Source organism: Wyeomyia smithii, chromosome 3, assembly GCF_029784165.1.
Source record: "Wyeomyia smithii strain HCP4-BCI-WySm-NY-G18 chromosome 3, ASM2978416v1, whole genome shotgun sequence".
Classification (NCBI taxonomy): domain Eukaryota; kingdom Metazoa; phylum Arthropoda; class Insecta; order Diptera; family Culicidae; genus Wyeomyia; species Wyeomyia smithii.
Window position 1 is genome coordinate 13,714,597 of NC_073696.1, and position 15,707 is coordinate 13,730,303.

At 36.8% G+C, this 15,707-nt stretch overlaps 2 protein-coding genes across 6 annotated transcripts in view; one reads left to right on the plus strand and one right to left on the minus strand.

Moving 5' to 3' along the window:
- The window catches only part of LOC129728136 (uncharacterized), a 123,211-nt gene that overhangs the window by 75,451 nt on the left and 32,053 nt on the right, over positions 1–15,707 (minus strand). The window lies entirely within an intron of this gene.
- The window catches only part of LOC129733184 (transient receptor potential-gamma protein), a 204,702-nt gene that overhangs the window by 49,675 nt on the left and 139,320 nt on the right, over positions 1–15,707 (plus strand). For all 5 annotated transcript variants that reach the window (XM_055694814.1, XM_055694817.1, XM_055694818.1 and 2 more), the window contains exon 2: positions 14,549–14,829. The gene's annotated coding sequence lies outside the window, so the exon portion shown is untranslated. The remainder of the gene's footprint in view (positions 1–14,548; positions 14,830–15,707) is intronic.

The following is a 15,707-nucleotide window of genomic DNA, read 5'->3' on the forward strand; positions in this document are numbered from 1 at the left end:
TTCTGGATACCAATCTAAAAGAGACAAACATTACACAATGTGAGTTTTTCAGTACCCGGGGTAATGCTCAGAGGCCAGGAATCAACTCCATACTTCATTTTGAAATCCGAATTTGCGACTTCCGGTTTCTGGAAAACATCCTTCAATTGCCAAATATAATCCAATAAAGGTATATCCACTCTTTGGATTTTAGAATATTGATGTTGTATTTGAAGGAATAATTGGAGCATAGTATTTGAAATTTGACGTAATATTTGTACTAATTAAATAGTTTTTCTATCATATCATGTCCTAATTTCGAACTTCGATCATAGCAGCTAGTTTTAAACAGCCTTTGGTGTTTGATTCTTTTTAAGTTCGAGGAACAACCTGTTTGTTTGACACCTGTTTTCTTTAAATAAATCGTGTAATCTTTGAGAGAATAGACTTTCAATATTTTTACAATTCAACACATAATGGTTAAAATAAAAGTCCGATTACACTAGTCAACACGAGTGTGGCCCCAAAGGTCAAACTAAAAATAAATTAAAAATTATAGCTTTTCCTGTGAATCTTTTCTTTCTAGGGCAACTATTGTGAGCTTTAGAGCAGCATTTTTTTTCGATTTTGCGAACCAGTATTATAATCAAATGTAATGGGTACCAATACAGCAACTGAACCTTCAATTTAAAACTAAGATTGTTGAAATCAGTCATGCCATCTTTGGCAAAACGAGTGAATTTAAAAAAGTTTTCTGAACACGTTTCTTTTCATAACCTTCGAACTACATGTTCAATCACCATAAAATTCGTTATTTAGGGGTTTTGAAGACAGTCCGTTCATTTGATGCCTGTTTTGTTCAAATCGGTTGTGTAGTTTCTGAGATAATGGAGTTTCATACTTTTTTCATTTTGATTCCTAACAGACAAAGTTACAGTCCAATTATAATAAATTTCAATAGGGTCTTATCAGGTAACAAGACCTTTCTATTGCAACTTATTTTGTGAAAATCGGTCCATCCATCTTTGAGAAAAGTGGGTGAGTTCAAGCAGTTTTAGAAACCTGTTTCTTGTCATAGCCTGATTTCCTATTATTATACATAACGGACAAAGTTAAAGTCCAATAACAATAAAGTTCAATAGAGTCTTATGGGGCAACAAGACCTTCCATATGACACTAATTTTGTGAAAATCGGTCCAGCCAACTCTGAGAAAAGTGAGTGAGTTTAAACAGTCTTTGAAACACGTTTCTTTGCATAACTTTTGAACCATATGTCCGATCCTTATAAGATTTTTTTACAAATGGTTCAAAAAACAAGTCCGTTCTATTGATATCAATTTTGTTCAAATCGGTTGTGTAGTTTCTGAGATAATGAAGTTTTGTGATTTTTACATTTTGATACATAACCTCGAAACTAAAAATCCGATTGCAATAAAATTCAATAGGGTCTTATGGGGCAACTAGACCTTTCATTTGCAATCAGTTTCATTAAAATCGGTCCAGCCATCTCTGTGAAAATTGAGTGAGATTGGGAGACTGTTACACACACACACACACACACACACACACACACACACACATATATATATATATATATATATATATACACATACAGAAAATGCTCAGCTCGTCGTACTAAGTTGATTGATATACGAGATTCGACCCTTTGGAGCACTTTTATACCTTTGGTTTTTTTCAGTGATTGCTATACCTTTCTAGGAGAAAGGCAAAAAGATAGTCCTTAAAGAGACTGATATAAAAACGTTTCTTACTTGTAACTTGCAGGTAATCTTTAAAAGACGTACTGTAGAAAAATCACATTTTTGAAGCTCTAGGCAGTCAACGACAACGGCCAATTCAGAAGCTATCAATTAGCTTCAGCATAATTTTTCGTGATTGTAGGGTTTTTCACGACGAATAATTATTGGTACATTATTTTTGTAATCTAAAATCATATGGGTCATTCCATACGAAGTGACCACGAAAAAGCACAAACTTGGACACGACCATCACAGATTTTGCTAAAAGTTGGGAGAATTATTCATCTACCGTCACTTTAGAAAAATCCCAAATTTGTTGTCGATTGGAATACCCCCCACTCTGTGGGATTTATTGCAAAGTCTCGCATTTTTTGTTTACAATCTCTTTTTCTTGTTCTTACAATTCATAGACGTAAGCTGTCCGAAAAATACTGATAGATGATTTTTGAAAAAAATAAACCAAGGAATCCAGAAAAGAATATAAGTTTTGACCGGAAGTGTTGCCAGATAAATTATTTTTGTATTTGAAAACTTAATTTACATTTTTCGGCAAATGCAGTCATTTTTATTTTAAATTTAATAATTTTATCGTGTTACTTGGAAAATTTCACATAAGAAAGGCTGCATTTGCCGAAAAATGCAAATTTAATTTCAAAATACAAAAATAATCTATCTGGCAACACTTCCGGTGAAAAACAATACTTTTTCTGGATTCCTTGGTTCATTTTCTTCAAAATTCAACTATCATTATTTTTCGGGTGTTTTACGTCTATAAATTATAAAAAAAATAATTACGAAGTTTACAACTTTTTTCGTAAAAATGTTATATCTCGAGATTGGCTCTTATTACCTCGGGATGATAGTTGTTTCTTATGTGAAATTTTCCAAGGAACACGATAAAATTATCAAATTTAAAATAGAAATGGCTGCATTTGCCGAAAAATGTAAATTTAGTTTTCAAATACAAAAATAATTTATCTGGCAACACTTCTGGTCAAAACTTATATTTTTTCTAGATTCCTTGGTTTATCTTCTTCATAAATCATCTATCAGTACTTTTCGAACATCTTACGTCTATGAATTGTAAGAAAAAGAAAAAAAAGATTTTGACAAAAATTGCGTGACTTTGCAATAAAGAGGGGGGTCCTAGAGAGTAGGGGGTATTCCAATCGATACCAAAACTGGGATTTTTCCAAAGCGACAGTAGATGAAAAATTCCCCCAGCTTTGAGCAAAATCTGTGATGGTCGTGTCCAAGTGGCATGTATACTTTGTATGGAATGACCCATATGTAATTTTCTTTTGCGGAATTCATAGATTAAACATATTATGGCTATGTTATAAATCAAGTGGCCATTTATGATGTCTACGGTAAACGTTGAAGTCATTCATGAGTAAATCAACTATCACAACTAGTTTAGCATCGCGCACTATTTCCTGTGCCTATCTCCGGTTTCGAAACTGTATGAAAACAAGTAGGTAAAATAAACACCACCAAAGAGAATTAAAATGGGTAGATACATCAGTATGTCTATGAATATGATGTGACGACTCGTCAAGCGGAAGGAAGGATGCTTGTTCTCCGATTCAACCACATCATATATGCCTCACTGCCCTTGGAGAGTTGCATTGTGCAGCAAAACAAAGAAAAGAACAAGAGCTCTTCGGTTTCACTGTTGGGAAATTATTCTTCTCCAGAATCTAGGTCAAAGAATTTAAACCGGTGGAGTCCAGGAGATTTTTCTACTCTACAAAATACGTCATTCTAAAACCTCCTACTAAGTAAATGCGAATTCAATTGTGAATCGCTAGGATTCTATCTTTGAAAGGAGGAAAGAGTTCTTACCAAGCAACAAACCTCCAGCAATGTATGAGGTCCAAAGCAACCGACCATCGCTTGAACACGTTGTATTGTGTATCAAAAAGTACTCGAAAGAACAAAGAACCGCACAACCACTTGAATGCTCATCGGTCCGGAAGAGTAGGATATGTCAGTTCGGCGTACCATCATCTAACCAAACAAGCATCCCAGCACCATTTGCCTTCGGTTCGGCGTGCTGGCGGGGCCCGGAAAAACTATACCCAGAATGATGAATTTCCATTACCATCTAGAAGTGCATTAAATATGGATAAATATTCAGCTGCTTTCCGGGGTAGCGGCTTTCGGCATAGTAAGGTGCGGTGCTCTGGTCTCTGGTTGAAGATTACTACGTGTGGGTTCGGCAGTGGCTTCGGATTGCATGCAGGGAGGAATCTTAGCAAACGTGAAACCGGGCGCACCGCAAAGGAATCTCTGGCAAGATGTGCACACGCCGCATCTACATTTACTAGGAATATTGCAGATTGTCGTTATAGCTTTTGGGCCCCGGTCATCACCCGTCTCTGCCGAGTAGAAACAATTCGTAAAGTATGCGCTTGAACTTCCATCTGGGTGAGAACGAATGGTTCTACGTGGTTAAGTAACAACCTTGTTATGGGTAACCGCGAAGATACTGTGCTCTTGAGAGTGCTCCCTCTGCCGCAGCATACACTAGAAAGCATTAGTATGGTTTATGTAAGCTGGTCCTTCTGAGAAGTTTAATACGATAGGGGAGTGCGTGGTTTTTGGTTTTACATCGAAAATCTTATTTATGCGTGGGAGTATTTGCACGCTAGCTAATTGCTATTAACATAATGTTTTGCAGATGACTGAATTTCCTTTTACAGCATCATTATCACAAATTCATAAGCACAGCCAGAAATATTTTCTCGTACAAATGGCAAAAAATTAAAACGCCATTTGGTTCGTCAAACGGAGCAGCAAATCTTAACGGCTCATTAAATCATCCTCGCCGCGAATGACAATTGCTGTTCGAGAGCAATCACCGATCGATTGACCTTAGGATGCTCGAACTCGAAGAGATGACGTAGAAAGCGAATCTCTTCGCTTTTTTTTGTTCTTTGATTCATATTTTTCGCCTCGTCGTCGCCATCGGAATGTCGTTTCATGTTTCGCGTGACAACGTATATTCGTTTCCGCCCTGACAGTTGTGAATTAGTTAAATCGAAACCTCCGATACGACTTTGCTTGGAGTAGAAGTGGAAGGTTAAGTGGAGAATGCGATTATAGTACAACTGGAGAAACTATTTATAACTTTCATTCAACATTTCCCCAGTTTGCCTGTTTGTTTTCAGTTTTTTCGTTGGCACGAAGAAGCAGCAAACAGCCCATTGACGGTCAGCTGCAGAAGGAGTATAATTCTATCACCTAGTTAGATCGTACCCGATTGTGAGGGATACGAATAGCTTAGTAAAACGAGTCTTTCAGACTGTTCGTCACCACACGCGAAGACGGTGTCAACGGCGGACGGGGAAAATGGTATTTTAGTTTTTCCGCGTCTCACTCTGTTTTGGAGGCACGGTTCGTGGTAGTGCAATAAAGGCTGCTCCGTCGACGGTAAAGTGAAACTAGGTTAGTGACTTTTCGGTTTGGCACTTTGCATGTGAATGCAACTATTTCTCCCACAGTTTGTGCTTCTAGGACCCAACTGGCGGATTGGTGTTTGGTCGTTACCATCCGGTGGACAATGCAAATCTGGCGTAATAGAACTTCCGTGCGTACTAATTTGCATATTCGGTAATAAACAGGCCCATTGGTTGGCATGCTGAGAGCTGACGTAAGCGAAATTATCTGATTTGGAGGCATCGCGGTGATAATGTTTGTTGGTAGTTTTCTCTGCACGTAGCGAATGGATTATATAAGCTTACACGGCGTAAACGCATTTGTGCACGAAGCCTACTGTTTGTTATAGGAAGCTGAACTGCAAAGTCGTATGTTTTCCTTAGTCAAATTTCAATTTCCAACTATACGGGGCGAATCCATAATTAGTATATATAATCAGTAACATTGTGAGTGGTTTCGAAAATAACTTTTCAAGCAAGTTTTAATATGAATTATTTTGGAATGCTCTTCAGTCAACCTGTATCATATAACACAGTGCAACAAAAATGTACCTTTTCTTATGCCTTGGCTCCTATGTATGATTTTTCCATGTATTTTGACGCAAAAACAAACCTCTCCGAGTTTGAACATATTTCACCTTAAGGGCCAACAGTGGTGCCATTTTGAATTTTTGAGAAATCGGAAATTTTCGATGTTTTCTCGACGCCATTTTGTTTTGAAGCTAAATATTAAAATTCCAAGAGTTTGTCCACATATAAGCATTTTCTTACCCATCTTTAAAAAAAAACAAATCCTAAATCGGACAAAAACTGAGCTAAAAACGGTGATTTTACGAAACCGGTTTTGGCATGGTTTTAGTATATTCCACAAAGCAAAATAATATCGATTATGTATGAGTAATAATGGTAATGCGCTAATATCTAAAAGTGGTAGTCAAATTATGTCTTATATTGAGTAGAAAAGTCCCAGAAATCGATTGGTAGGTGTCTAATCCACGTAAAATGTCAGCAACATGTCAATTTTGCCCCATTTCCTCTACAATACTCAAATAAATTTATTTCGACGTTAGATCAACTTATTTGAAATCTATTCAATGTGATATCTCTTAGATGGTCTCGAGGTAATTACTTGTTTATTTGCCTTGGAAAGGGCAGATTGCTGTTCAAAAACGGATATGATAATCACAACCTTTGTGCTGCCCTGACAGGGGGGAGGCACCCTGGTAGCACACTGTAAAAGCTCTTTTCACTCTTATTAGATTAAAAGGCTCTCATCCTTCCAATTGGTCTCGAGGTACGATGCTGGCCTAACAAGCCAGTCGTCGTAGGTTCGAGTTTCGGCTCGGGAGATACTGTTAGTGTTCTGTAATTTGTTTAAGCCGAAAGCATTTTTCTGCATTTGGGCAGACGCGTGCATAATTTTCTAATTGATTGTTGCAAGAATTAAGAATTAACGAATCAATTAAAAACAAACGGTCTTATAAGCATTAAAAGGGACAAACGTCAGAAGTTTAGGCCAAATCAGTGAATATTGAGTATTTAGATTGAGTATACTTATCGAAAACCGTAAAAGAATGATTTGAAAATGAAATGCCATTAAAAACATGCAGCGTAAAGGATTTTCGAATGTTTTGGTCGAAAGATGAAGGTTAGGGTGGCAGCGAAAATGGTCATGTCACCGACCATGTATATTTTGTTTATTGACCTAAAAAATGATCAAAAAATAAAATTTCAGCTTAATCGGACATAATTTAGGGGTGCCTCAAAGTGTTCAATGCTTTGATGTTTTGACCCTTGAAAATGGACATCCCTAGTAAAAAATCTAGTTCCAAATGCCTAATAAACATTAAAATGATTCATCAACCCACATCATGTCTGATTGAGCTGAAATTTTGAAGCAAGATTTTGAGCAAATAAACAAAATGTACATGGTCGACCTAGTGAAGGTTGTCTCTTACTTGTGGTATTATAATTACAATAGCAAACCTAAGAATCCATAAGCTCGCTTTCTCCACGATGTTTTTTCTAGATTCATGTTGCAAGTAGCTCCGCCTTTTTTCAAGTAATGTCATTTCATACGAATGTACGAAACATGAATCTCATTTCGTGTTTGCAAACGCAAACCACGCAATATCCACGTCATGTTGCAGCTTAGAAAGAAGATTATCCAATCATATTATTCATTGTCCAAAACGTGTCGGATGGAAGCAAATAGTAGAAGAAGCAGCACACTCTCAGTGATACGATAGTTTATTACACTGTTACGTGTTGCATGTTGCAGTTGTGCGACAGGGTGACAAAAATTCTGTCTGTGCTGATTGGTGACAGACATGAAAAAGGAATTCAAAATGCTGCTTTAAAGTCTATTAACCCCTAGCTTGAAGATATCCTGATGTTTATTCTTGACATATGTTTTTTTTTTTCCTGTATGGACTTCCTCACTGCGACCTGAATCTTAGATCTATTGTGAGATATGCCCGGGTGTCTGCTGTATCCCGCACTTCTGTTAATAGCAATACCGCTATTGAGAAGTTGCTTATTATTATTGTTTATCAGTGCTTGTGTGTAATGTGATACTCTTCCTTACACGCTTACTGTACTACTCTACCGATACTCGTTCCTCTTGCCAAATATCACCAATTATAATTCCCTGGAGAAGTTTCATCGTGCGTCCTTCTGGCCAGTTTTATTGATGAGAAGGAAGTCACGCAAAGGTATTGTAGAATTCAGCGTAAAGGAAGGGTAACTGGTGGGGATCCTGAGAATAAACCCATGCTTAAGTCCTTTTTGACATCGGATGGCCTGGTTCTACTAAGATTCGAACCCACGACTATCCGCTCGACAAAGCGGACTCTATAACTTTGCGGCTACACAGCTCCCCCTTGACATATGTTATAAGAGGCCCAACAGGTTTTTTAAGTGGCTCCAGTTTCTTTACAATCAGCGGAAAAGAACCGATGGAGTGCTCATACCCCCGAAAGTATAACCCGTATCGTGTTGCGGCTTGGAACGACAAGTGTTTTCTTCTTTTTGTGTCGTATGGAAGCAGATAGCAGGAGGTGCAACGCTGTTGCGTGTTGCGTATTGGTATTTGTTTCTGCCGAAAGCAGACTCTTATATAACCATATGAGTGCGTTCCCAGTAGGGTGTCCCAAAAAAAAATCGTTGTTGAAAAATTCAAGGAGCTCAACCCAAAACTGAATTATAATGTTGTTTATAGTATTTTTGTAGCACATTACGACCTTTTAAAAAATCGTGGTTTATGAGAGATTACATTTTGAAGTTAAAAACCATTTTTTTTTGCTATTCTGTTCAATTCCCAAAAATTTTCCGCGTATTATTTTTTGTTTTTGCTGGGTTATTTTTGAATATTTTGCATAGTTTAGTTCAGCATCATGCGAAGTTTTTGGACTCACAGAACCCATTAAATATTGCGATATTTAGAAGTGAATTTTTCCCTTAACTTTTTGATAAAACCCTCCAGAACACATGTTAAAATTTTCAGTCAAAAACTGAATTGATGACAAACACTTACATAAAAAAAGATCCTTGATATCTTATCGGGGGGTAGAGATATTGGCATTTTTATATGTGATGGGATACTAAGCATTTTTACAAAAATGCCAGAAAAGCTCAATAGCTAATTTATGAGTTCGATAAAAGGAAATGTTCGTGTTTTTATTGAAAAATCATTCTTTATGGAACATTGCGGCACCCTGCAACAATAAAAACGTACGGAGCAATGTGGGAATTGAACAGATTCGCAAAAAGTGCAAAATAGTGGTTTTAGTTTAGTTTTTAGTTTTTTTACATAATTCACGTTTTTACAACCTGTAAACAATTTTCTAGAAAGTTCAATGGTTTAACAAAAATTCTATAAATAATATTATCTTTTGATTTACGGTTGAACACTCTGACTTTTTTAACATCGTTTTTTGTTGGATTTCCAGTGAATTTGGTATAATATTATGTCGACCGTGCTAGCTCAGTCTTGGTCGAAGTCTGCGTTTCAAAAGTGTCAATAGTTCGCATAATCAAAGTACAATTATCTGCATTCGTGTGAATGCGTAACTGATTTTCCAATCGATTGCTATAAAAAACGGAGAAAATCCTTCGAAAACTAACCGAGTTATAAGCATTTGAAAACTGACCATCTGCTTTTAGATGTTAATTTTAAAGCCCTGTAGCGGAATAGTTCGAAGTAGTTCTAAGCAGTTCTACGTAAAAAAAAAAGAGATAAATGGTACTCCATGATCCTTTCCTTTTTCAATAATGTCCTTTTTTTCTTTCACCAACACTTTTGCATTTGTCACCGCCGACGATGATTTTAAGTCACTCTACGACTGAGGATATTTTTTACATGCCGATAATGATTGTGAATGCTAAATTCGTTCATATTAGGTTGTTACGAACTGTGTCTAGTACCTGGAGAACCTTGTAAATCAAGAATTATACTGGTTGACAAAATAAAAAAAGTGCAGCCCAAAAGCTCAAACCGAAAAAAATGAAAGATTATAGTTATTCAACCTATTAATTTTGGTGCCCCTAGCTATTACCAAAACGCGTCAACTGACGTGAGAGTTTGCATAGTAATTGTTCGCCGGGTTTGTCAACGTTATGTTTACGAGAGAACCCATTTAGGTCTCTGAAGAAAAGTTAGTGGCTAGGGACAGCACAGGAATGGTTGAATAGCTACAATCTTTCATTTTTCCCCGGTTTAAGCTTTCGAAGTGCGCCTGTGTTGACCAGTGTTATCAACCAAAAAGTTGCAATAATTGAACGTTTTAGTAGAGTGGAATTCAATATTGAGAATAAACAAGGTTTACATTTGATTCTACTACAAAAATAGGTCTTATTCCAACGCCAGTAGGTATATTAATATGGTAGCTTCTAAATAATAATTCAGTAATAGTTTGATTACAATATACGATTGCTAAAAATATGCTGCAAAAAAATTTCTCACTGTATAACTTCTCATTAGGCGTAACATTCAAAGATAGAAGAAAGAAAGAAGTTTTATTCAAAGCAAATAGCTCAGAAACCTTTGGTTATACAGAAAAACTGTCTGAAAATAAATTGTAGGGAACCAACAGAAAATATACACGGCGAATAATTTTTTTTTTGCAAATATCAATTGTAAAGAAACACATATTTTTAACTTACAAAGAAAATGTTGAATGTTATTCTTTTTTTTTCTAAGAACCCTGAAGTTATAACGAAACTCTTGAAGAATAAATGAGACATTTTGTATTTAAAGCTAAATTTTAAAAGTGATTCAATTCCTATATATTTCACAATATTTGTTTTCCAATGATTTCAAAAGACATGGATAGATAATTCCAACATTTTTGTTTAGCTCATAATAATTACCTTCATACATGCATCTGTTTTCAAGTTATTTCGATTTTAAGTTTAAAAAACTAGAAAATTAACAGTTAACTTTTTATTAGAACTAAAACGTGTCGAATTTTTGTTTAAATTTAGTTTTTCTTGAAACTTGACATTCTTCTAAAATTTTCTGGTAAAAAGTTCAGACTGGAGAAATGTAAGAAGAGATTTTACTTAAAAGTTAAGTTTTACCGAGTACTTTTAATTTAAATTTTTTAATTAATTTTCAAATACCAATTATGCAATGTGACTTAACCCATTTTTAACTATTTCTAAGATATTCCAAAATTGAGTTTAGAAAATTTCAGTTTCAACAAAAAATTTTGCATCTGCGAAAAATACCTAGTTTGCCTATTCGTGTGCAAAGTCTCATTCAAATCAAATATGGTCGAATAAATTTTTGAGTATTTTCAGATCATTTGGCATTGAAATGCGCTCCACATGGTATATCTGGGAATTGCATGAGGAAATTTTAGAATTGACAATTAGTGTACATAATATCTAGAAACATTATAACTATCGGTATGCACAACATACCTGCAGTATGTAATTACGGATTAAGTTTATTTAGTTGGTTATAAGCAGAATACTAAGCAGTTTCGAAACACAACATTAACGCTTCGTTATCCATTAGGTTCAACGTTACACAGTATCACAGAATCAGTCATAAGTTAGGAAAATACCAAATACCAATATGACATTTTAATCAGTTGCTGGAATGCGTTTGTTCTTTACCCAACTACGAGCTGTGGCCATGGACTCTAGGGCTCTAGTGACCATTTCATTTATAATCCACATTTTAATGGTTGTGTTCGGTACAATAAAAGCCAATTCCATTCCAGCCTGCGGTTGACATCAATGACAATGAGCTCCAGCGGTAAGAGATAAGGCATGTTTGAAGGGGTGTTTCCCTACTCAGAATTGGTCCGATATTTATGGGATGGTTTTATGGTGATATGTTAACTTCTATTTTTACTATTGTTACCAGAGAGCTCTAGTTCTCGATCAGAAATGAAAATAAACTAAAGCTATTATATTAATGACGAACGGCAGTACAGTATCTTACACGAGCCAAGATTCTAAAATACAATTATTAAAGCTTGTTAAACTGTCTAACCCAAACCGTTCAGCTAAAATCCAAAGATATGAAAACATACTGAGTGTATGTATCACAACCTTCATTTAATGGGACTACGTTTCTAAACACAATTAACTTTTGTGATAACTCGGGTAAAATTTTTTTTCCACACCCTTTCTTTGCTGTAAATCTTGATTATAACGGAAGCAACACACCAATTGTTTGTGGGAAAATTCCAAACCCATGCAAAACTAGTTCTATTCCGAATGGTCTACGTCCTCATTGTGATTTGCGATTAAAATTCATGCCTATTCCCAAAGTCCACGTGATTCACAAAGGCCAGTAACAGTGTGAAATGTGTAGTACAGCTTGCCACCCCGGTTAAGGAGCTGCCTAGACGCGGGGACGGTAAAGTTTTGGAACATCTTTTGACAACATCATTGTGTATTCCGCCGGTAAATGGTAACTTTATCGTACGATTACATCTTGAATCCCGGCCGGAGAAACAGCAGATAAATCTTGCGGAGTTTGGACCGATTTGTGGCTCTATTTGCAATTCAGCACATACATATATACAGACACGTGTCTTTGCGTTTGTGTGTGATGAGTTTTGTGCAGTCGTCCGGTGGCTTATTGCTTATTCTCTTGGCGAGAGACAATGTCGGGTTTACAGCTTGAAGCTGGGTGGCCTGTCTGCATTTCTGACTCAGAAGAAAGGTGTTTTAGAGTTGGCATTAAAGTGCGATGCGATGTATTCAGATTTATTCTAAAACTTGGGTATAATTTAATCTTGTGCTCAATGATTGATTGATCGCTTTTTATTGCTTTTTCGACGTTGACCAGGACTTACAAATATATTTTTGACATTATTGATATTTTAACATTTTTTCCTGACATTTTTGTTATTTCAGCCTTTTGTGTTACATATGACACTATCGACATGTTTGAAATTGAAAAAAATTAAATGTTGCCCCTGAGTTTATATTTTATAATTTCGTCATAATTTCATTATAATTTCTACTGAGTAAGAATTTTGTTCTGAAACAATTTCACGTAAGTAATCGATGATAAAACAACTGATGCATCGCGTACGTAAATAAAACTCATCGAAGCAATCTTTGACGTCAATCGGGATTTTTCGCCAACTGCGAATGACAATGTTCCTACTCTGATGGCATTTGTCGCATGTTTCTTTCAGTTTTGGCAGGAGGGGTCTTTTGCTTGAATGTAGCTTGTAGCTCACAGTTGGTGGGTGTCCATCATATTCCCTGGAGAGACATTTGCGCCGGCGAAAACCGAAGAAAACCAATTGGTGGGGCACGTCTTCGGAACAGCTCACTACTATCATCACCATCTACGTCGTTTGCCATTGGCTGGTCAAAATGAAAACGAATGTCAACCGGAGGTAACCTGTAACACAGAGTGGACGGAAAAAGCGCTGATGATTAACGATTGCCAAGCGTTCGACCGACGTTGTCGTTGTTAAGATATTAGATGAAAAGATGAGCTTGAAAAATTGTTGTTGTAAAGTATACCTAGAAGCACTTATTTCTGGTTGATGCTATCATGGATTCATTAATTGGGATCTTGAGATTGGTGTAACATTGAAATAATGTTTAAAGATAAACTGATTACTACTCTTATACTTATTGATAACTATTTCAATAAGCATAACAAATTTACATAAGATGTTTGAGCTTACCAAAGTAGCGAACGAAGTTGAAATAAAAACTTTCCTCGAAGAGTTTTTACAGTGAACCTAATTTCTCGAAGAGCATCCTTCTCCTTCCGAAAAAGAAGCGCGAAAAACTTTCTAGTGTTCAGTATTCAACAAGAGTCCCGGAAAATGCTCACTTTGTAGGTCGCCACATTGTGCATCGTTGCAACTCGGAAAAAAACCCAAAAAAAAAACATCAAACCTCGAGCGAACGTCAAGAAGAGTAAACACAATTTACGCTTGAGCTGGAACAACACAAAAAAGCAGTCCCAAAATCATATTAAATACTTTATCTGCCTTGTGCTTCACCCGGTGCCCAAGAGAGCGTACTGGGAGTGAAATGTATTTAGCTTTCTGCCCTGCTAGTTGTTAGGGCAAACACTTCCTGGGAAGCGAGGTCAAGAGGGTTCGGATTTTTTTTTTAATGCCAAGCGCACTGCTTTTACTGCTTGTTATCGTTAGGTACGAACTAAGTTCGTTGTTGACATTTGACAATACTATTTCTGCTCGTTTTAGTAAAGCAAACACGGGGATGCGAGTAAAATCAAGAGCAAATCCAACGACAATTCCCACGATCTCACTACCTGATAGACTATTAGTTTTTTCACCTCCTTTCACGTTGGTACTATTCCATAATTTCGTTATTGCTGCGTGCTTGTTCCACCGTCTGTCGCATGGATTCAATAATCGAATCGAACGGAACGGAGTGAAATAAACAGAGAAGGTCATAAAAGTGGACGGAACCAATTTCGGTACGGTTGGCATCATCGGTACCTAACCACGATTGTGGACGCCGGATATTACCCTAATCACTGCCTCTGGGAAGGTTACGTACAGTCAGCGCAGCCCATTGCACCATTATGCAATGAGTTTGAATGTTTGCAATTTGTTCCACTTCGCATGGCCGGGAAAATTGTGGAAGACCTTTTTGGATAGTTCCTTAAGTAAACGGGCGCACAAGACACGCAGTGTCGCTGTGGTTGAAGGACAGACATTGACTGTTTTGTGTTGCGGAAAACAAACTTTCTGTGTTGGAATAAAAGTGTTATCACGAAATGTATAAACGACGTGAATGCTCCGACTTCGATTTTTTGACAAGAAATTCCAAGATTTGGTTGATTCATATAAATGATACTTAATTATACAGCATTTTAAGTAATTCCGGTTATTTTGTTATCATTTTCAGGTCTTTATTTGCGGACGATCAATTTAACACATGCTGATACTAAGAAGCGTTCCTCTGGTTAGCGGTAGATACAGCTCGAGCAGCGAAAAACAAACAACCATATTCATAGTGGAGACGCTTGGTGACCGATCCGGACTGTGGTTCACTATCACAGGCTGCACCGCGCAGTATCTTAAATTTATTTGAGGTCACCGAAACTAGTCTAAGAAGGAAGCACCCCACTGGAGGCGTTACGGCGTCAGTCAAGGTCCATAGCAGCTCGCCGTGGACGGAAAGTTAAGGTCAGTAAGCTTGGCAAAATGTTCTTGCGTCGAGCACGTAATAAATAAAATGGGATTTAATAATTCAATTGAGAACAATGATACATCAACACTGTCTTTAAAAGCACTTCATCGCCTTTTGCGCTACGAGAAAAGACTATGACTCTGCTAAACAATTGACTTGAACTACTAGGTGATGAAAATAATATAATAAAGGTGCGTTCATCTTGGTTGCAGTATCTACTGTTGCAAGAAGTGCACAACACATTTCATACGAGAATGGACATTTTCCTTTCTAACATCATCATCACCATCATCATCGCTAGAGAAGTCCCTACCCCGGTCTGGGGAAGCATGATAAGGCAGAAGTTAAAGTATTTTTCAAACGTGCGAAAGCTGTTAAGAGAAAGGGGAAATCACGTAAACTTTATGTTGCTCGTTGGTCTCATATGTCGGTTCCCAGGGTTTTTGATGTTTTTGTTATATCAGTTCTGAGCATGTATCATTTGTATTTGGTTCGGTTCGGGTTATCTAGACAATCTGCAAATCATAAACATATCTTTTTCATATAGTTTGATTGTATGCATTGCAATTTTTTTAGAATCTATTCTCATACTGATATAGAAACACTTATTTTCCGACCACCCTTCCATTTTCCATGCTGTAGATGAAAGAAAGATGACCCATTTCTGCGTGATTCACTCGAGAAGCGAACTGCTATAGTTGAGAAGCGTTCCAGTAGTAAAGCTGCACGCTGGAGTAAGTGGCGGTGTGGTTTACTGTGCGCAGATCGGTGTATTGCTAAATATCAGAAGCCACCGAGATTGTGTGGCACGTCTGATGGAAGTACCATCCATGATGATGATGCAGAGATTGTAATTAAAAAGAGATAAATCATT